The 23,000-nt window shown below is 37.5% G+C and overlaps 1 pseudogene; it reads right to left on the bottom strand.

Moving 5' to 3' along the window:
- Positions 1-6,671: 6,671 nt before the first annotated feature.
- On the bottom strand, positions 6,672-9,696 carry LOC100444873 (zinc finger CCHC domain-containing protein 9-like; annotated as a pseudogene).
- Positions 9,697-23,000: the final 13,304 nt, after the last annotated feature.

The raw sequence follows: 23,000 nt of genomic DNA, 5'->3' as shown, positions 1-23,000 counted from the left end.
CAGAGGTTGCAGTGAGCCGAGATCATCCCACTGCACTCCAGCCTGGATGACAGAGCAAGACTCGGTCTCAAACGAAAATAAATAAAATAAAATATAAAATGAAATATCACAAAGCAATCTACTTCACTTAAACATGTAAAATCTACAAACATGGACTCTTTCTGAGAGAAGAAAATTCCATAATATCTCTTTTATGCCTAAAAAAAAATTGTATTTCCAATTAAAGTCACATTCTGAAATTCTGGGTGGATCTAAGATTTAGGGGAAACTATCAAGTCATGATAAATAATATAAACTTTTTTCCATGGGATACTTTTTCCAGACATACTTTTGGTATGTTTATAAGAAAAACAGAAGGCACACCAAAGCACACAGAGAAAAGCAGGTCATGTAATGGAGGCAGAGATCGGAGAGATGCAAGTATAAACCAAGGAATGCCAAGGATTGCCAGAAACCTGCAGCAGCTAGGAAGAATCAAAGAAAGAATATTCCCTAGGACCCTCAGGGAACATCGTGCTGCAGACAGCTTGATTTTAGACTTGTAGGCTCCAGAAATGTAAAAGAGCAATTTCCTCTTGTTTTAAGCCACCCAGTTTGTGGTAATTTGTTACAGCAGCCCAACAAAAAAAAAAGTGCACTACTTAGTGTTTTAAAAAACAAGGATCATAGGAAATTATTGTTAACTCTTTTTAGATTTTTTTTCTTACTTTTGTTTTTATTTCATTATTATTTTTAGAAGAATGGGACATTTATTTGGGAGGAGTGTGGGGAGGAGGAGGAGCACAGGCATTAAGGAAATCTCTGCAAGTCACTGCTAAGCTAATGGAACAGTCATTTCAATGGACATGCACAAAAAAAATACAGTCTTTACAAAATAAGCTTATAAAACAAACTACAAGCCACAGCAAGTAGCAACAAAAACCCAGAAGAAGGGAGATAATCTGATTTCTGAACATACCATAATATTTTAAAAATCCAGTTTTTGACAAAAAATTACAATGTGTTTTGCTAGATAATATTTGTTGGTTACTGTATTAGTCCATTCTCATGCTGCCAATGAAGACATACCCCAAGACTGGGTTATGTATAAAGGAAAGAGGTTTAATTGACTCACAGTTCAGCATGGCTGGGAGGCCTCAAGAAACTTAAAATCATGGTGGAACGGGAAGCAAACATGCCCCTCTTTACACGGTGGCGGGAAGGAGAAGTGCTGAGCAAAACGGGGGAAGCCCTTCATAAAACCATCAGATCTCATGAGCACTCACTATCACGAGAATAGCATGGAGGAAATCGCCTCCGTGATTCAGTTACCTCACACTAGGTCCTTCCCATGACACGTGAGGATTATGGGAACTACAATTCAAGATGAGATTTGGGTGGGGAAACAGCCAAACCATATCAGTTACAATTTTTAAAGATTTTTTAAATAAAAATTAAATACCCAGATATTAATACCACATATGTTTCACTCCAAACCTATATATATATTTTAAAATGTATAGCATACTGGATAAAAGCTTAGGCAGTGCAGTCAGATAGAACTGGATTTAAATTCAGGATTGACCTCTTGTTATCTGAGTCCATGGGTAAAATAACTGACACCATTAAGCCTCAGTTATTCATTCACAAAATGGATAAATAACAATACCTCATAACATTCTTGTGGTAATTAAAAGAGATAATGCGTATGTCTCTCAATTACTGATACATAGTAGACACTTTATAGCTGTTAGCTGCCAGTGATGTTATAATTATTATGTATTATTATCTTCTTGTGGGGAAAACTTTTTTCTTGAAAAGTCCTTAGTGTCCTATAAAATTGGAATTTCCATCAATACTTTTCTTCCCTTTGTTGGGGAGAAAACTGCTCCATAGGCTAAAAATTGATTCATCTTGCAGAACTAAGGCCATGATATAGTAACAATCCACCCACCAAACCTGAGGTATAAAACATCAAGGATTAATTTCTTACCCATCTTAAATGACTGTTGCAGATCAGCTTTTTTCATGTTTCCTGCTCTTAGAGACTCAGGTTGATTTAGTAACTACCATCTCTTTGGCAGAGAGTAAGAAATCTTCCTTCAAGGAATCATACAAAACACCTTTACTAACACACCATTGGCCAAAGCAAACAACAGGGCCATGGGTGCAGAAAAAATGCAAGTCCACCACATGACAAATGCAAAATAAAACATATTTGATAAACATTCCTGATGACCACGCTATAGTTTGGATGTGTCTCCCACAAAACATGTGTTGAAAATTCAATCTTCATTGCAACAGCTTTGGGAGATGGGGCCTAATGAGAGGTGATTAGGCATGAGGGCAAAATAAATGAATTTATGCCATTATTTCAGGAGTAGGTTTCTTATGAAAGGATGAGTTTGGCCCTCTTTTGCCTTTCTATCTCTCATCCTGTCTGCCCTTCCAACACTCGATGACAAAGCAAGAAAGCTCTTGCTAGATGCTGGTGCCTCTATCTTAGACTTCCCAGCCTCCAGAACTGTGAGCCAATACATTTCTGCTCTTTATAAATTCCCAGTCTCAGGTACTCTGTTACAGCAGCACAAAATAGAGAAAGGTGAAAATTGGTACTGAAAAGTGGGGCTGTCCTATAACAAACAACTGAAAATATGGGAGCAGCTTTGGAATTGGGTAATGGGCAGAGGATAGAAAAATTTAGAAAAGCAAGCTAGGAAAGACCAAGATTACCATAAGTGTAGGATTATGGGTGATTCTGGTGAGGGCTTAGAAGAAGAGCTGTAGGGAAAGTCTGAAACTTCTTAGAGATTACTTAAGTGGTTGTAATCAAAATATTTATTAAAATATGGACAGTAAAGGCAATTCTGAAAAGGTCTGAGACACAGGTGAGGAACAAGGTATTGGAAACTTGAGTGAAGGACATCCTTGTTATAAAATGGTGAAGAATTTGGCTGAATTCTGTCCACGCCTAATGGCTTTGTGGAAGGCAGAATTTAAGAGTGATGAATGAGGCTATCTGATAGAAGAAATAGCTAAGCAGCAAGGCTTTCTGGGTGTTGTGTACTTCTCTTAACTACATATAGTAAAATGAGAGAAGAAAAAGACGATTTAAAGATGAAGTTTATAATTAAAAGGGAAATATAATTTAGGGATCTGAGAGATTCTCAGACTGGCCCTGTGAAAATGAAAGGGCATTTTCAGGAGAAGAAACAGAGAGTGTGGCCAAGGACTGTTTGATAAGGCAATTAATCCAGATAGAACAAAGCCAGAGGCTATTCATTAGGACAATGGGAGAATGACCCCAAAGGCACTTTGGAGATCACCAGTGCTGCCCCTACCATCAAAGGCCCAGAGTGCCAAGGCCTGTGAGAAGGAAATGTATCAAAAGAGAGAACTAGTGTGGTAGGAATTATTAAGAAATTATTTTAGGCAGATAGAAAGAAAAAGGGGACCTTGGAAAGTTTTTATTTCTTTTTAAAGCAGCTCCAGAAACTTTTCCTGTCTAGCAGAAAAGCCCTGGCTCTTAGACTCGGGCTGGAAACCTTTGATATTCAAATGCAGACCATTAGAAACTAGGTCCACCCAACATGGTGATTCCCACCGTTGTCCTTTTGCCCTTGCCTGGCAACATGGCTGCCCCCACATATCGCCAAGCGTATAGAATATCATGAAGCCCTGAATTTGCATATTAAAGGCTAGGGTGGGAGGGCCAGTTTTTTCACGGGCTACATGAATGATATGCCTGGTCAAACCAATCCCCCGAGCCATATGCAAATCAGACACCACCTTCCTCCAGCCTCTACATATACCTGGCTGGTTTCTGCCACACTTGGGGTCTCTTCTCTCAGCTTTGGAGCTCCCCTCCCTCTATCTCTGTAAAGGGGAGCTTCTTCCTCCTTCTTCTCCTTTCTTTCTTGCCTATTAAACTCTCCACTCCTTAAAACCACTCCATGTGTGTCAGTGTTGTTTTTTCCAATTTGACACGAGATAAAGAACCTGGTGTTCCTCCACTCACTGGAGCCATATCACTAGGACATCACTGGGAACTTGCGGCTTGCTGTCCAAAGCCATCTCAAGTCTCTGTTCTCCAAACTCCAGGGCAGCGCTTCTCAGCTGCCACAGCCAATGCTCAAGTGGACCTGGTGCAGCTCTGCCAGCCACTGCATAAGGTACAAGCCATAAAGCTTGGCAGTGTCCACGTGGTACTAATTCTGCAGAAGCATAGAATGCAAGAGCTGTGCAGGCATGGCTTCCTGTACCTAGATTTTAAAGGATGTTCCAGATAGCCTGGGGATGCAGGCAGAGACTTGTTACAAGGGTAAAGCTGCTGCAGAAAGCCTCTGCTAAAACAGTGCCCAGCAGAACTGTGGGGTACAAGCCACCACAGAGTCCCCACTAAGGCAATGCCTGGCGGAGTCATGAGAACAAGTTAACCTCAGACAGGTCCCAATAAGGACAATGTCTAATGGAGCCATGGGAGTGGGGCCACCCCCAAGAACTCAGAACTATAGATCTACCAGTATGCAGTGTTGGACTGTGAGAGATGCAGGCACAATACTACAACATGTGAGAGCTGCTGCATGGGCTGAGCCCAGCAAAGCCATAAAGGGAGGACTGCCCACAACTTTGGAAGCCCAACCCCCACCCCACTGTGCCATGGAGTCAAAGAATATTATTCTAAAGCCCTAAGATTTAATGTTGTTACATGGGACTAGTTATCCTTTTCTTCTTGCCTATTTCTCCCTTTTGAAATGGGAATGTCTACCCTATACCTGTCCCACCATTGTCATTTGGGAGTGATAACTTGTTTTGATTTTACAGGCTCACAAGAGGAGGAGAATTTGCCTTGGGGTGAATTGTGCCTTGAATCTCACCTATATCTGATTTAGATGACACTATGGACTTTGGACTTTTGAGATGGTGCTAGAATAAAATAGGACTTTGAATTTATTGGAATGCAATTAATGTATTTTGTACACAAGAAAGACATGAATTTTAGGGGCCGGGGCAGAAAGCTATGGTTTGAATGTGTCCCCAAAAAAGCATGTGTTGGAAACTTAATCCCCAATGCAACTGTGTTGGGAGGTGGCGCCAAATGAGAGGTGATAAGGGCAAAGTAAATTAATGCTATTGTTGAAGTGGGTTTGTTATCATGGTAGCTAGTTCCTTATAGAAAGATGAGTTTGGCCCCCTTTGCCTCTCTCACACTCCTTCTTTTCGCCCTTCTCCTATGACATGACACAGAAAGCAGGCCCTCACCAGAGGCCAGCAGCTTGATCTTGGACTTCCCAGCTTCCAGAAACATGAGTTAATAAATCTCTGTTCCCTAAAAATTGGATGACTTATACTCTGATTTATACCCTATGGTATTCTGTTATAACAGCACAAACAAGACTAAGAAAACCATGGTGTAACTTGCATTGGCCCATAGATTTTACCGAGTAAGTGTAACGTATTTGAGTTTGCTCTTCTCTCCTCCTTACAATAAAATACCTGGAGAGTCCCTGCCTCTGCATAAGAAGGCATCTGGGTTTACTTATCTGCTTTGCCATTGCCTGAATGACTAACTCAATTCAGAAGAGAAAGGAATAAAGTCTAAGGTTTATTATCTAATTCAGCTTTATAAATAACAAAGCATATATTTTGATCCCTGTGTAACTCCAAAGACTATTTCTCCATTTGTTAAAAGTCTGATGGTAAAAAGACTAATAATTAATAAATGGGATCCTTCAAAAATGCCAACATTTAAGGGAACACATCATTCTTGGTATATTTTGCCAAAAATTAATAACATGAATTACCAGAAAAATCAGACAAATTGAAAATATTTTACCAAATTCTTAGCCAATCAAAAGTATAAAAGTCATGAAAGACAAAGGAAGATGGAAGATCTTTTCCAGATTAAAAGAGCCTAAAAGTACATGAAAACTAAATAAAAATGGAATTCAGAATTGTATCCTGGTCTAAATAAAGAAAGAAAGAGAAAGCAGGGGGGAGAGAAAGCAAGAGGGAGAGAGAGAAAGAATGAATGAACATGGATAATTAGCAAAATTTGTAATAGAATTGAATAAATGTTAATTTCCTAGATTCAATAATTGTGTTTATATAAAATGTTACCATTTGGAAAAGCTGAGTAAAGAGTATTTGAGAATTGGGAACTCTTTGTTTTTTTGTTTTTTTGTTTTTTTGTTTTTTTTCAGAATAATCAGATAAATGGATTTTCATTCAATATATTTTAAATAAAGATTTTGTGCAACTTATACTATTATAATAATAAATCGATAGTTTGAAGCAAGAAAATAATACAAAGAAAAATTCATTTCCAAATGCAAAGCAGTATCTTTGCTCAGGGGTGATTCACATTTATGTGTAATTTTGCATTTTCAAAAAGATGATTGTTACAATCAGTTACATCACCACTTAGTTATGTCTAAGTTGTATCAGTTAAACATATGTTCCTTTAGAAAATTCTATTTAATATTATTATTTCCTTCAGTGATTTTCTCCAAACAGTGATAGAAGTACTTCTCAATGGACAGAATACACAAAGCTGTTTTTGACTACATCTCAACCATACTGACACCTACAATAAAGGCTTGACTCCAAGGGTGCCCAGCTCTAATTTGTGAAGTATGTCCTGTTTGGAAAGTAACAATGAGGTTTTAAGTAGCAACAGTAATTACTCATTATCAAAAAATAACAATTTTAGGTATCTTTGTTTTAGATTTCTGTGATTTAAGTCATCCAATTTCTTCAGAGTCTGCACTCACTCCCTTTGACCAGCAATCAACTGTGACCAAAGATCTGATTCTGACTTTCAGGACAATCCTTCTTAAAATATTCCACAGAGCAACAAAGTTTGCAACCACCACCATTAGCACAGAGTCCTTTGGGATGATCAGGACAAGATCTGGACAGTTGTCTCATTTCCTCACAAAAAAACATTTCGCAAAAGGAAATTAACCAAGAGCCGGGGTTACTTTAGCCCTGTCCTTGATTATTTTGCGCTGTGTAGACCCAGACCCAGAACACGTTCCAGTGCCCGTATCTTGATTTTCTAGGGCAACCAGGCAATCTGCAGTTGTATGACCAGGTTTTCTGCAATGGAAACATACGATTGTCTTTCTCTTTGCTGCTTGTCATTCATTGTTTTCCTTCCCATAAGACTGTCTTTCTTTAAAACAACTGCAATTTATTCCCTTACTGCCTGATCATTGCTATCATCTCCCCATCGTGAACCATCTGTGAGTTCTGCCTTAGGTATTCCATGAATCCATTCACATCTTCATTTAGGTACTCTTCTTTTCTTTTTCTGTTTTGCTTGTGGTGCATCATTTCAAGGGAGAGCCTATTGGCTTCAAGTTGTTTGTGCTTTGACAGATTTTGTCCCTCAAAGGACTTTTTATATCCTCCCATAATGTTGCAGGCAAGGGTATCTTGTTATATGTGGTGGTAACTTGTGCCCACCTGGTCACAGTTTCATTGGAGGTACCTTATCAGTTATGCCTGAACCCCCTAGAGCAGTTAGCAAGCCAGAGAAGCCCAACCCCCCATGGCAGCAATGGCACTCAACAGTAGAGGCAGGAATTTCTTGTTATATTTTTGTGACTTTTGTATAAAATTATTCCAAAATGAAAAGTTAAAAAGCAATAAATAACAAAAATGTCCTTGCCTTTTCTCTGTTTTCTTTGCATTAGCCCTGGGCACTGGTTATATTTCTAAGGCTTCTAGTTAGGCTAAGTCAATTGTATACTACTGGAATTTATTTGCTTAAAGAAAAGCAAAATTGCATCCAAAACAAATATACTGTTTTATTACATTACAATATCAGTATATACATTAAAATGAAAATTTTCTCTTCATGACTCAAAGAAAAACTGTAATTATTATTATGATACTATTTAATCACTGTATCTGCAAATAAAATTGGGATTCCAGATTGAATCCTGGTCCAAAAAAATATTACATGAGTAATTGACAAAATTTAAAATAAAACTGCATAAATGTTAATTCCCTAGTTTTGATAATTACATTTATATAAAACGTTATCATTTGGAAAAGGTGAGTAAAGGGTATACAGGAATTCTGTGTTCTATTTTTTTTTTTTTCAGAAGAATAAGCTGATAGCAAATGCATTTTCATTCAATATCTTAAAAATATTGTGACAGCTTCTATATTGAAGATAACAACTCTTTTGATGAAACAGTCAATAATTAGAGAACGAGTGTTCCAATGAGCTTATTCAGACATTAGCAACATCAAAAGAGGATATATGGTTGATCTAGTCTTTACTTGGCCTATATGAGCATGAACAGAGACTCCTATAACACCTCACACACACACACAAATCACACACAGACTGCTTATCTATAATACATGCAATTATGTCGTTCCCATTCTTAAAACACATATCAACAAACAAAATGATGTCTCCAATTTTCATTAACAAAAAAGGTCCAAACGTCTAACTGCTGATTTCAAAGCTTTGCATAACCTGGCCCTTTTTCAGCCTCCTTCTTGTTACTTCCCACATGAATCCACCTTTTTACTTGCTATTGTCAAAACATTCCATGCTGGAACACCTCTGTCTGGTGCTGATCCCTCTCTCTATAATTTCATACACTCTAATCAACGAAGTACCAACTAAGATTCACGTGACTTTTATATCCCTAACTGTAACCCAGTTTTTTCTTCTGAGCTCCGGATCATGTTTTCAAATGTTTACTGGCCATCTTCAGTTTGATGTCTCACAGTTTTTCAAATTTGTACAGATCTCATAAGAGTAATGACTTTACCTACTACCCAAACACAATTAATGAATGAAACTACATTTCAATAATTTCCTCAAGTAAGAAATAGCTTCATCCTTAATTCACCTTTCCCTTGCCACCTAATATATACTCTGCTGTATCTTTTGAATTTGTGACCAGATAATCTCTTGAGTTCAACAACTTCTTTCTATTCTTACTCTAATGCTCTAAACAGCCACTAACTTTTATCAGCTAGATTATCGTAGCAGCCTCAAACACAACCCAGCACATTCCAGTCTCCACACTACAACCAAAGTAACTTTCTAAAATGCAGATATGATAATGTCATTGTCAGCTTAAACTCTTGCTCTTACAATGAAACACCAAATCCTTAACATGACTTCTAAATCCCTTTGCAGTCTGGCTAATGCTTAGCTATCCAGTCTAATTTCCCTTCACTTTATCACTATTATGCTCCAAACATACAGTAGTAGTGTCAGTTCCTTAAATATACTCTACTGCCTATAGTAGGCAGCCTTTAAAACAGTCCCTAAAAATCTTTGCCTCATGCTATTCATGATGTTCTATAATTCCCTTCTTTTGAGTGTGGGTTTGACTTAGTGACACATTTCTATCAAAGAGAATATGGCAAAGATGGGATGTCACTTCCGAAATTAAGTTACAAGAAGACTCTAGCTTCCATCTTGCTTGCCTTACTCTCTCATTTCTTGCCCTAATGGAAGCCGGCTACCAAACTGTGAGATGCTCTATGGAAAGGCACATGTAGCAAGGAAGTAATTTTTCTGATCAACAGCCAGATGAAATAGGAACTGAGACTCTCAGCCCAACAAATGATGAAAGACCGAAACTTGGTCAAGACATTATTAATGACCTTGAATGTGAATTCCTTACCAGTCCAGCTCAGAGATGACTGCAGCCCTGCCCAACAACTTAACTGTAGCATTGTGAGACCCTGAAGCCAGAGGATCCAGCCAATACATGCCTGGATTCTTGATGCACGAAAACTGTCTTTGTTGTTATTGTTGTTTCTAGCCTCTAAGTATAAACATAATTTGTTACTCAACCATAGAGAGCTTATACAGTGCCCATCACATCAAGGATTTACAAAACATACTCTTCTGCCTGTAACATTTTCTGTTCCTCTATTTTCCAATTCCTTTTATTTACTACTTTCTCATTCCTCCCCCTCCACTTTCTCTTTCTCCACACACCCTCCTTCTATTATTCTTTAAGTATTATTTTCTTCAGAGTGTTTTTTGTACACCTAAGTGTGAGATAGAAGTCTTTCCTGTGTAGTTTTCCTAATATAAACATGAGCATCTCCCACTAGATCATAGCTCTATATTTTTCACGTTATATCTCCATGCCTTATACACCCTAGTCCATAATGTGTATTTATTACTTTTTTTTGTCATTGTTGTTAATAAATGTGAAAAGTACTGGCAAAATCTAAAAGGGGGTTATTAGTCATAATACATAAAAATGAGTTGTAAGGTACAGGAAAATAAAATAACTACAAGAAATAAATCTGAAACCAATGGTTTACTGACTGATATATGCTGATAGAGCAACTTGAGGATACAAAAGAAGAAAGAAACAAGTCTTGATTCACATATGTATGTGGTTCCCAGTTACCTAAAAGTCATTTACTTCTTCACCTCCAGAAAGCCAAAATTGGACTTGCTAGTTTGTTGAGACTCTCCCATTCTGGGCATTTGGCACATCAAAAGACCAGATGGTCACTTATATCAAAGAATCCTGATGATAAAAGAGATTTTTCACCTAGATCAAACCCAAAAGACTCCGTGGAATATTGATTTATTATTGGGCTCTTATTCCAAGATCAAACAGGTCCCAATGCAGCCAGATATCAATCTGAACTAGGTATCAGTTTATCAAAAAGTGAGAAGTAAGCAGATGAAGCCAGTCAAATGCCAGGACTTATATACACAATCATGAAAACTGAAGTTCCAGAAGAGAACCTCAGCTCACATTATTACAAAAACTGAAACAGTTTTGATTTAGTAAGACTAAAGCCACTTCCTGTGAATTACAGAGGTGTATGAGTAAAGATTTATAATCAATAAAATGAAATCAACAAAAAAAAGTCAATAATTTACTAAATATTTACTAGTTGTGTAATAGTAAAAAGAACCAACTTTTTTTTAAACATATACTGGACATCAAACACTGTGCCAATGCTTTGCATCCATTATCTTGTTTACTCTCTCACTGAAACTATAATAAAGTAGGCAGATAAGGAAACCAAAGGTAGGACAGTTTGGGCAACTTTACCAGCATCATAGTCTTAATAAAACTCTGAGCTGAAATTTGAAGCTACAGTTTACTTCAAAGTCAATGTTCTTTCCATTACGTGACAAAGTACTTCCCTTCTATATGAATAAAAGAAGACTGTGCCAAAATCCTGTGAATTTAGAGGGCCCATCCTGGCCTTCTTCTGGTTATGCCACGAACTGGGTGAAACCACAGCATCAAAAGAACATGTCCACTAGAGCCTGTACCCACATGTTAGTCCACATGCTAGTCTGCTAGGGCTTGAGATTTGTTTGCCCAAACATTTCTGGGTCAAATTAAGACAGATTATAGCATATTCAAAGCCCTGCAGGATGGCCAAAGGGTATTGTGGTGGAGGTGGGAGATTTTGTGTCTTGGTGGTTCCAGCAAGAGCTGCATGGAACAGAAGGGGAAGAAAGGGTGGCAAGGGTTTGGCATGGCCCTCCCTGAGTCACTCCATTCTGAGAGCTCAAGAAAGCTAAGTTCATACCTGCCTTCCAGGCCAGAATAAAGGCATATATTTGTCAATGTAGGGAGACAGAATGCATTTTATTTAACAGTATATTAGCTTATTTATAACTTTTAGCTATTTAGAAATATGGTTTGTGGCCTTCCATTAGTATTCTTACTCTGAATACCATGAATATTGTGGAGGGGGACTGGGAAATCAGCATATATTGATTGATTCAGGGAAGAAAAAAATTACTTAATTCAGAAATGTCTCAGGAGTAAGATTATAAACATAGTTTATATCATATTTAGAAATTCTGGTTATCCTACCTACTTCAAAAAAAAAAGATTTGATGTGATTTATATTAAAAGACTACAGGAAATCAGACAAAATAGCAAAAGGAAATTTTCAACCACAAAAACAAAAGGAGAAAGAAACATAAAAATGGATGCTGATAGAGTTTATAAATAGCCATAAAGGGCACATGCACTTAAATCGACTCTGTTCTACTTATACTGAGAATCTTGAAAGCACTTAAGTCACATGGCTCTTACAGACCAAATAATTGTATTAAGTGAAAGTCTTTCCACACTGTGAACACTACACAGCGTGAAGCTGAAAGACTCCTCTGCGGGTTCGTTAGCATAGTTGGATATGCAGTTCTCCCCACCTGAAATTTTTTAAGAGCAAAAGAAAGGACCAGCCAAAAGAGAAACGCTCCCAGGTAAACTCCATCCTTGACAAGAAGGCTTTTCAGCCCGTGAATATCATCTTTCCTGCAATATCCACATACGGAAGTAGACCAGCTAGAATCTCAACCATAAGTCGGAGAAGTACATTCTACCTCTGCAGATAACAAGAAAATAATTCATCTTTATACACACTATGCTTCTAAAATGTTTTTTAAACAATTTGCATTTAATAATGCAGTTATAATTTTTAAATTATTTTTTCTTAGTAAAATGTAAAATGTCTGTTTTCCTGAACTCTGATAATAAATACTTTCTGTATTGAAGATTAGTGCCTATGACATTGGGAGTAGAGTGAAGAATACATTTATATATTTGTTTATTCATTCATTGAAGAGTCATTGAGGGAGTGCTTACTCTCCTGAAAGGTAATGCACAAGCTTTTCTCAATAATAAATCAGGCAGAGAGTGAGGTACTAAGTAGATAACCTCAGACTTGGCCCAGCAGTCTTGGAGCCTATAGTACAGTGAGAGTTAGAAAACATTTCCTATGCAGAGCACATATTAAATATTTCAGGCTTTGTGAATAAAGAAGCAAATTTGAGGTTATAATGTAGGTACTTTGCCAGAGAGAAAACAAATTTCTATTAATTTTGTCTGGAGTCATACCAAAAAACAAACCAACCAACCAGGGTTATGGGGATAGATTTAGTCTTCAGCTATTGTGCGATGACACCTTGTATAAGTGTGTAGTCATCCTTCACCAGTAATTCTGGACTTTGTGTGAATTAGCAGAAGCTGGGCCATAATTTAATTTTATCAAGAAGTTTTCACCTACCCATTTATTCATTCACTCATTCATTCATCAAATATTTTGTAACCTTTCACATTGTGTCAGAATATGTAAAGCTTAACTTTTAGCGCACCCTAACACTCTATTTTATTTTCATAATTACCCATTTAATAAGTACAATATGAAAAAAATTACACACACATTGTCCCAAGTAAACCATGCACTGTAACACCGAGAAACTATGAGCTTCAATTTAAAGATGAGGAAACTTAGAGACAATTTAAGAATAAGGGTGTCTTAAAAACATTCTCATTGACACTAAAAATGTGTTTTTTTGTTGGTTGTTTGTTTGTTTTGGAGTCTCGCTCTGTCACCCAGGCTGGAGTGCAGTGGCGTGATCTCGGCTCACTGCAAGCTCCGCCTTTCGGGTTCACACCATTCTCTCTCCTCAGCCTCCCAAGTAGCTGGGACTACAGGTGCCTGCCACCATGCCTCACTAATTTTGTTTTTTCATTTTTAGTAGAGACGGGATTTCATCGTTTAGCCAGTATGGTCTCAGCTAGTCTCAATCTCCTGACCTTGTGATCCACCGGCCTCAACCTCCCTAAGTGCTGGGATTACAGGCGTGAGCCAGTGCGCCCAGCCAGTTAAAAATGTGTTTTAAGCACAGCCTTGTGTGCTCTTTCTTGGTCTCTTCAGCAGACAAGAGGAATGCAATGGGAGGACCACACCTTTTATTCAAACTTCCAGTTAGTCATTAATCCATTTATCCATCCATTTCTTCATTCGTATTTATTGAGACTCTACTATATATTTAGCACTGAGTATAAGATATATACCTAGCCACAGAGAACAGAGTATTTAATGCCTTAGCAATTGATGCCTATCTCCCCTGAAAGATAATGTACAAGCTTTTCTCAAGAAAAGGCTTGAGAAAAAGAATAACTTGAGTACTTCGGATTTGGCTGGTCATTGCTTTCTCCCTGGACCTGCTTATTTACGCAGGTGAGAAGGACACATCACCACACCCACACACACCCAACCCCTCCCTTGTACATAAAATATCTGAAAAACAGTCATGATGTAGTGCCATCAGCACAAATATCTATCTTTAGTTTCAATGTCCTGCTACACAGAATGATTTTAAATTACCCATTCACATTCAACTTTAAGTCAAGCAATTCCCTGAAATAAATCTGTAACAGCTCTGGTCCCACTCAGCTCCTGTGGGCTCTTGCTGTAGGCTTAGCACATTGGAAAATATTTCTCGCACAGATTGGAGAAAAACAACTTGGAAATGTTCTCTTTTCTAAAATGCATGAGATAATCAGCATAAAAGCTGATTGGTAATAAAAATCATCCTTTATTTGTAGTTGTCTAGATGCCATATCACATCTTAATACTTTATATGCATTACCACACATAAATCCTCACAGCCTCTTTATGATGAAGTTAGGCTAGTATTTTCATATTACAAATGAAAAAAATGGAATCTTTCAAGCTTAAGTTGCTTCCTTTATAGTGGATAGTGGAGGAAAGATTCAAACAAGCATTCTAAATCTAGGAGCCTGAATTTTAGTACTTCACTATAGAGCTGTTTGCTTAGTTGCTGCTCTAGGAAATATTCTTGCCCCTGAAGGAAATAGAAAACGAAAAGTGTGGCAACAGCTTAAGTAAACTAATCATGCAGAAAGAAAAATGCCACGCTTCTAATGTTGATCACCTGGGACAGATGGGTATGATAATTGTCATCTTTACATCTTTGTATTGTATTGGTTTTCCTGTTACAACAGGATGTATTAATTTTGTAATTTAAAAAACAGAAAAACTGAGAACAGAGATTTTTTTTAAAAAAAGGACAAAGAGAGGGAAAGAAGAAATGAACAAAGAAATGAAGGAAAGAAGGCTAATAATAGGATTAAGCATGTTAGAAATTTCAATATTGATAATGACATATAGTTGGGAAAAAATTATAGAAAACAGCTATAGATTGAATTGAATAAAGGAATGAATAAATGACTTTCAGGCTTATGGATAAATTTTTTCATGATGAAAGATAAAATATCAAGATTTTGGAATTTACCTAATTACATTTGTGGAAAGAATCAAGCTGGTTTGGAGAGATCTTATTTCCATCCCCTAGCCTATAATCCCCTTAGGTCATTACTCTCACTGTATGTTCCCTAGAAATATCCAAGAGCCTCGTCACAAGATTGGACCATCCAGCTAAAGCTACAGGTGAAGCACTTCACTCTACCACACTGTTTATCTTCCCTCTACCCCAAGAGACACACATGATAGGAGGAACCCTTGATGGTTATCGACAAAATTCAACCTCTTGTCTTCACTGAAGCTTCTTTCTTTCTTATTCCGGGAAAGGCATATGACTGCCTCATTCTTAAAGATGTCCACTGATGAGAAATAATAACTTTTCTTATTCTTATATCCTAGGTCCCATCTATGTTCACAGTCTGAAATGTATTAATTACTTCTAGCCTCAAGAATTATGATAGCCATTTAAATTCATTATTATGATAAAAGCACATAGTGGACAAATCATTACTACCCTCTGCACAATTAGTCAGTTTATATTCATATTCATTTATATTCATTAAGCCACAAGCAGGTATTGGTTAAGCGTGAAACCATATGACAAATGGTATGCCTGTGTGGTATTTGGGAAGTGAATTCTAATTGCTCACATCCAGTACGAGAAACTAAATTTCCATCTATTGCTTTGCTATTTCAAGCTCATTCAAACCTCCATCAGAAACTTCATACTTGGCTCCTACTGACAGTCCCCTGGGTTTGTCATTTCATAGGATCTACCTATTTAGCTACTAAGGCATTCAGAGCAGCAGTTTTCAACCCTAGTGTACATTAGAATTACAAGGGGATCTTTTAAAAAATTGATGTTTTGGCCTTACCCCAGATAAACTCAATCAAAATCGCTGAGGTATGCATGGGGCTTGAATGTCACTGTTTTTTTGAACATCACAAGGTGCTTCTAATATAGAATCAGAACTGGGAAAGGATGAGTTAGACATTTAAGTGGGAAGCAAAGTCTAAGGATAGAATCTTTAGGGGGAAATGATCTGGGTAGGAGCTTTTCTTATCTATACCCTTGGATTATAAGGCAAAGAAAAAAATTCCTTATTGCTCATTATTCTAAATGGAGATTTGGAGCTTGTTCAAAAACACTTGGAAAATAGATGGAGAGTTAAAATATATGTCAAGTCAAAATCCTCAAAATATTAGATATTAGTTTTAGTGAATTTTGGGCACATTTCAACTGGCCTGCCAACTTTCAAGTCCTCTGCAATTATTATCCAAAATGTACTTGAAACAAGCTTAATTTATTCTTTTATCTTCTCTTTGATGTAACTATAGATGGAAGTAGAACGCAATGTAATTGTGTTATTTCAGACAAAAAACAAATCATCTACCACAGAGAAGTAATCATGCCATTTAAATTTGTCGTGGTTGCCTGAACACCTGTCATCTTTTATTTTTAGGGCCCGACTATATTCCCCTAATAATTCTAGTTGAAAAAGAATCATCAACACAGCAAAATAAATTTTCTTCAGGAAAATTACATGCAAGTGAAGCATCTAATCAACATGTAAATACAGCATAGGATGGTGTGAAAGTTTCTAGGGAACACTCACATTCAAGAGAAATTAGCTTCATTCAGTGTGTGTTTCTTTTTAAAAAAAAAACAAAACAAAAAGGAAGCTATCTTAAAGCTCATTGACTATATTTCTTTTGATGAGATTCTTGTTAATTCACTCAGATACAATTAAAAATACTGAAGATGGTAATAAATTCTGCAACCAAAGAAGTACTGAAGGAATCTCAAAGACAGTATTTTAAGTGATAGGGGAGTGTCCAATGTGAAATTTTACTTACTCATAAATGCCATGCTGTTTTAGCTTATAATTACAAACAAGCAGTGTAGCCAGTGGAGGGAAGGTATCCTTTTTTTTGTTTTCTTTCTCTGAGACGGAGTCTCGCTCTGTCGCCAGGCTGGAGTGCAATGGCGCGATCTCGGCTCACTGCAACCTCCACCTTCTGGGTTCAAGCAATTCTCCTGCCTCAGCCTCTCAAGTAGCTGGGATTACAGGCATGCACCACCACGCCCAGCTAATTTTTGTATTTTCAGTAGAGACGGGGTTTCACTATGTTGCCCAGAATGGTCTTGATCGCCTGATCTCGTGATCTGCCTGCCTCGGCCTCCCAAAGTGTTGGGATTACAGGCATGAGCCACCGTGCCCAGCTGAAGGAAGGTATTCTTAAAGAATGCAGATATGGGACTTCAAAGCCCAACTATTACAAATCATTTAATACCATGTTAATAATTGCTCATAATTGGCAGAGACTAATTAGTTTCCATCTTCTACACAAAGTGTTGGCAAATTTTCTATAAAGAGTCAAACAGTAAATATTTTAGACTTTTTTTCTTTTTTTGAGACAGAGTCTTGCTCTGTGGCCCAGGCTGGAGTGCAGTGGTGCGATCTTGGCTCACTGCAGCCTGCGCCTCCGGGGTTCCAGCAATTCTCCTGCCTCAGCCTCCCAGGTAGCTGAGATTACAGGCATGCTCCACCACACCTGGCTAATTTTTGTATTTTCAGTAGAGATGGAGTTTCACCATGTTGTCCAGGCTGGTCTCCAACTCCTGAACTCAGGTGATCCACCCGCCTCGGCCTCCCAAAGTGCTAGGATTACAGGCATGAGCCGCCATGCCCAGCCTATTTTAGACTTTTTGAAGCATACAATCTCAGTTGCAACTACTCAACTCTGTTATTAGAGCATTAAAGCAACCATAGACACTGCATAAACAAATGGGCATGGCTGTGTTCCAATAAATTTACTTACTAGCAGTGGTCTTTGGTAGGCAGCTAATAGTTTGCAAACCCCTAATTTAATTAAATTGTTTAAAAGTGAAATTCTGCCTCTTGAAAGCTGACTCTTAAAAACTGGTTTCAGGGAAAAGATGAGTAAAGACTAGGAGCCTGAAGGCATGCAACAAAAACATCTAAGTTTTGCAAAAGTTTTCTTTTAAATGCATTAACGTGATTCTGGTGTATTTACTAAGTGATGCATGCATTTTACTTTAACATTTATTGCATCTTTACGTGAGATCCCTTTATGTTTTAGAATAATGTTAATTCCTTTTTCCATTTCTCAAGACCCCCACAAGCTAGAGGAAAAAAAGTGAACTGAAAACTCTGTAAACTGCATCTTATTAGACATTTTCTAAGAGTCTTCACACTAAAAAACATACCACTTGGGAGAAATATGATTGAGGCCAGGAGGTGAAATCCCAAGAGCACATATTAACTCAGCTCTGTTTACTAAGACAATCATTAGAAATATGTGAACAGAGGAGAACTTGGCATCAACGTTGCAAGAATTATAAACTCTGCTTTTTACATTTATTCCTTTTACATTCATAATGGATTTTCAGGGCTACATTGTCAAGGTCTCTATTTCAGGTCACTGAAAGGATTCTGCAACTCTGAGACACATTTTCCAAGACACAGAAATAGTTTAGGACCAGATTGTGTGTGTGTGTGTGTGTCTGTGTGTGTGTGTGATTAACCTTTGTAGAGCATGTTCTCTTTTATGAACCTAAGAAAGGATGTGTGAAATTATGTTATGGATTTATTAACGGCTCTTTTCAGTTCTTTAAGAGAGATTTATTAAACAGGATTTAATAAAAGGGTTGTTTCATGTAAGTAGAATGTATAATAGAGTTTCTATTTCTCAAGAATAGGCATTGGAGAAGGGAAATAAAAGAATATGTACCTCTGGTCCTCATTTTCCTACCTTGGGTGGAATCTGCAGACTCATTCTTTATTTTTCTCATAGTGCTTAGTCTTAATATTGAGGACAGTTGGAAAAGTTGAGGAATGTAAAATCAAATTTATAAACCTAAGCGTGGTCTGAGCTAAGAATTCAATAAATGTTAGCTATAATAATGTTATTAATATCATAATGAATAAGTGTTATTACCAATGATGTAGATACACAAATGACATATTGAGAAACAACTGTTTCTTTCAGAACAAAAGGGAAATTATATTAATGAATAATGTGATTTTAAAGTCAGTACCATTATAACTTTGATATTTTGAATCTGTCAGAAGCAGGTGGAAAAATTAATAAATAATAAAGAGCATATAACTGGGAGTTTTAAACTACGAAACTACTAGAAGAGAAAAACTATTATCCTACACATTCACTAAGAAATTTTTATAAACTGTGTGTTGGGCAGTAGCAAAAGAAAGGAGAATATAAGTGTGGAAGAAGTACACATGGATTTATATCCACACATGTATATAATCACAAAAATATTAAAGTCATGCAGTTAAAAGAAGTCAAAAATTTTAATGGAAATTTGGAACCCAAAAATAAAGGCTAAAATATTGTATCTAGTGTCTGAGTGGCTACTAAATTAGTAAAAATATTTAAAATGGAAAAGGTGAATAGTTGGAGTTAGAAAAGATGTAATGGTTTGATGATGTTCTACCCCTTTCCCGGCTGTTCCTGTTTCAAAATGACAAATAGGCAAACTTAGTAGGGTGTGGATTGATTCAAGGAAGGTATGGCTGTGTAAAGATAGAATCTGTCAAAATTTTGCTTAAAGGCAGCACACAAATATTTTAAAGTACAATATTTTCCATAGCCGTGGGACAGCTGAACAAAAGTTTCCAGCTATAAAATAAAATAAAAAACTATAAACATTTTTTGGCAAACATGTTTGCATTTATGTTTTTAGGACCCAAGTAAAGGTAAAAGCAAAAACTATATCTATTTGACTCACTGGATACAAACAGACATAGCATAGGTGCTTACCAAATTCTAAGTAACCAATCAAAATATAGAAACTCTAGATTATAAACTCCAGAAAGAAAACCTATCTAAATTCTAATACTAAATTTTCCATATTGTAACATACTCAGAAGGCATGTAATGAATGATAAGTGTCTTCCTCCTGGATACTGTGCTAGTAAATATCCAATCAAAGAACCAGAAAGAAACTGATGGAGAATCCAAACCATTTAGTGTTAGACTTACAGATTGAAAGACTGGGATTTTAAGATTCTGTGTGTGATGAAAAACTTCTTATTTTTCCTTTTTTTTTGAGACGGAGTCTTGCACTGTTGCCCAGGCTGGAGTGCAGTGGTACAATCTTGGCTCACTGCAAGCTCCGCCTCCCGGGTTCACATCATTCTCCTGCCTCAGCCTCCAGAGTAGCTGGGACTACAGGTGCCCACCACCACACCCGGCTAATTTTTTGTACTTTTTTAGTAGAGACGGGGTTTCACTGTGTTAGCCAGGATGGTCTCCATCTCCGGACCTCGTGATCCACCCGCCTCGACCTCCCAAAGTGCTGGGATTACAGGCGTGAGCCACTGTGCCCGGCCAAAATCATATTCTTTTTTGCCTTTCCTGTGTTCCCCACCCAATTCTGACATTTATTATGTTGATCCAGGTGAGATTACCTGCTCATGACTCTATTTTTTTTCATTGCTTAATGATTAGCATAAACATGTTTCTCTCTGTCCTGCACAACAAGCAAGATAAACCCAGTCATCACGACCCAGCAGAAGGTTCCAGCTCTCTTTCCATAAATGTTTTCAAAATGCTACTTATTAATACATAAATGTATTATTGTGTAATAAATATATACTGCTGTTTTGCAATGCCAGCATAAGCAGACAGCTTGTGAATAACATTTTATAAAAAAAATTAGAAATCATGGTCAATTACTTACCAATTTTAATACTATCTTTTTGAAACAAATACCAAAGCATTTTAAAAGGCTTTCCAAGCCTTGGATTAATAACACACATGATGTCACCTAACATTGGGTGACAGGCCCCTGAGATGGCAGAGGTGTATTACTTCACTTCTTGTGTGTGACTTGGTGTTCACAGCAAGATGGTTACTTGTAATCTGGTCTCCAGAGGTTTTATTTATTCGTACTGCAGCATTCACTACTTTCCTTTAATTTCTCTTCTGTGGTCTAATCACAAATATAAAAGCCTGCATTCCTTCTATTCATTATATTTCTTATCTGACTGCATTGGAAAACTGCAACTGTACTCTTTTTCTCTAAGATATTGTAACATCATTTGATAAGTTATTCAGTAGATGATAACCTAACTTCATTCTCATAGTGGACTTTGTAATTATTTTGAATTTCATGTTTCATTGTTCTTCCATTAAACGCAATTTGTACTTTATATTAAGGGATGAAAGAACCTCCTAAAATGCATTAGTTAGCTATTTAGGAAACTTATCAAAGGCACTTGTTTTCTATTTTTTCAAGCCACAATAAACCGGTCCGAATGTAGATATCATGAGTCCGTGATTCTTCAGAAAATTCTCTTTATTGCATACTAATTGTGGGCTGCTTGCGTGATATAGGTCAGAAAATACAAAGTTGCTATATATATATATATATTTATTTTAATTTAAGGCATCTTCCTCTTTCTTCAATCCCAGCTAGAGATTTATAACTTCACTGATTTCTCATTGAATTCTCATAAATTAATCATTTTGATATGAATTTTGGTTCACATCTATTTTTCTTCTCCATGACTACCTTACTGCCTATAGAATAAAGTCTAAGTTCCTGAGACTGCAACTTCACTTGTCCTATATCTTCTTCTAATTAACATCAATCACCACTAATTTCTCTAATTCCACTACTTTAAAAGAAGCTTCCCAGACTAGAAGAAATTCCCTTTCTTTGCAGTATCACTTACTTACCCTGCAATTTTACCTTAGAGCAGTTAACACAGCTGCAATTAATTATCTGTATCACTTGTTTTCTCTTTCTGGCCTGGGATTCATATTTAAAGAGATAACCTCAGGGCCTAGCATAGGGCCTTACCTACAGTAAAAACAACAAATATTTCTTTAGTGGCTGTTTAATTAATGTTTTTCTCTTCCTCTTCAAACTTATGAAATGTTATTTCTCACAGTTCTTTCTTTTCCCACTGAAATAGCTGTATTGCATAGTAGGTGATTTCACCCACTCTATTAGTTTTCACTAAAATTTTATATTGATGACTGTGAGATGAATATTACCAGCCAAGAAAAGCTTCCTATTGGACAACTCTAGTAGAATTTCCCATAGGTATCCAAACTCCATATAATTAAAATTTGGCTTTACCTTCTGAAACAGCCTGTGGGAGAGGGTCCAGTGGAGAAGCTCCAACCAGCTTGCCCACTGAGCTGGAACCTAGGGAAGGTCATGACGTTTGCAGCAGGGAGGAGCCTGAGCCTGGCCCCTCCTCTTCCTGTGTGGAACCTGGGATTCTAACCCTCTGGCCGGAAGTGGTCTGGGGGAGGGACTCTGAGAGAGTACCTGTTTCCCTCTTTTTTTTTTCCTTTTCACCCAGTAAAACTTTTCTTTACTCATCCTTTAAACTGGTCTGAGAGCCTAAATTTTCATGGCCATGAGATGGACAAGAACCCCATCTTTAGATGAACTAAGGAAAAGTCGTGCAACATTTTTGCAGCAAAGTGGAGGCTCCAGAAGCCCTGAGTGAAATGGGGACTCAAAGCTTCCCACTGTTGCTTCTCAGCCTTTTAATCTTCAGACTTCTGAGTGTGGAGGAAGCCACGCCTCCACCTCGCGTAGCTGCCTGGCCTTTTCATGGCCTTTTCCTTCCTTTTTTGGGGCCCACCGGTAAGCAGCAGCTCCCTCCACTCCCCGCTCCCTGCTGGGGCTGGGACCCATGGCCCAAGGGTCCTGCACAGCTGGCTGGCTGGTTCACAGCCACTGTGGGCTGCCCCAGCCTTCCCCTTCCCTGTCAGGGGGTTTAACTCCATCAGACAGTAATTAAGCTTAAACTTGTCTCCCTGGTGGAGGAACCACTTGCCTATGAATAAGAGGTTGCATTTTTAAACTGTTTATTTTCTTTCCCCTTCGCTACCCTGTCAGCAAGTTAACTTTTAAAGCTTTTTTTTTTCCTTTTAGAAGTTGTTTTACTAGGCTAGCG

Source organism: Pongo abelii, chromosome 9, assembly GCF_028885655.2.
Source record: "Pongo abelii isolate AG06213 chromosome 9, NHGRI_mPonAbe1-v2.0_pri, whole genome shotgun sequence".
Classification (NCBI taxonomy): domain Eukaryota; kingdom Metazoa; phylum Chordata; class Mammalia; order Primates; family Hominidae; genus Pongo; species Pongo abelii.
This window is presented reverse-complemented; position numbering and strand designations above follow the sequence as displayed.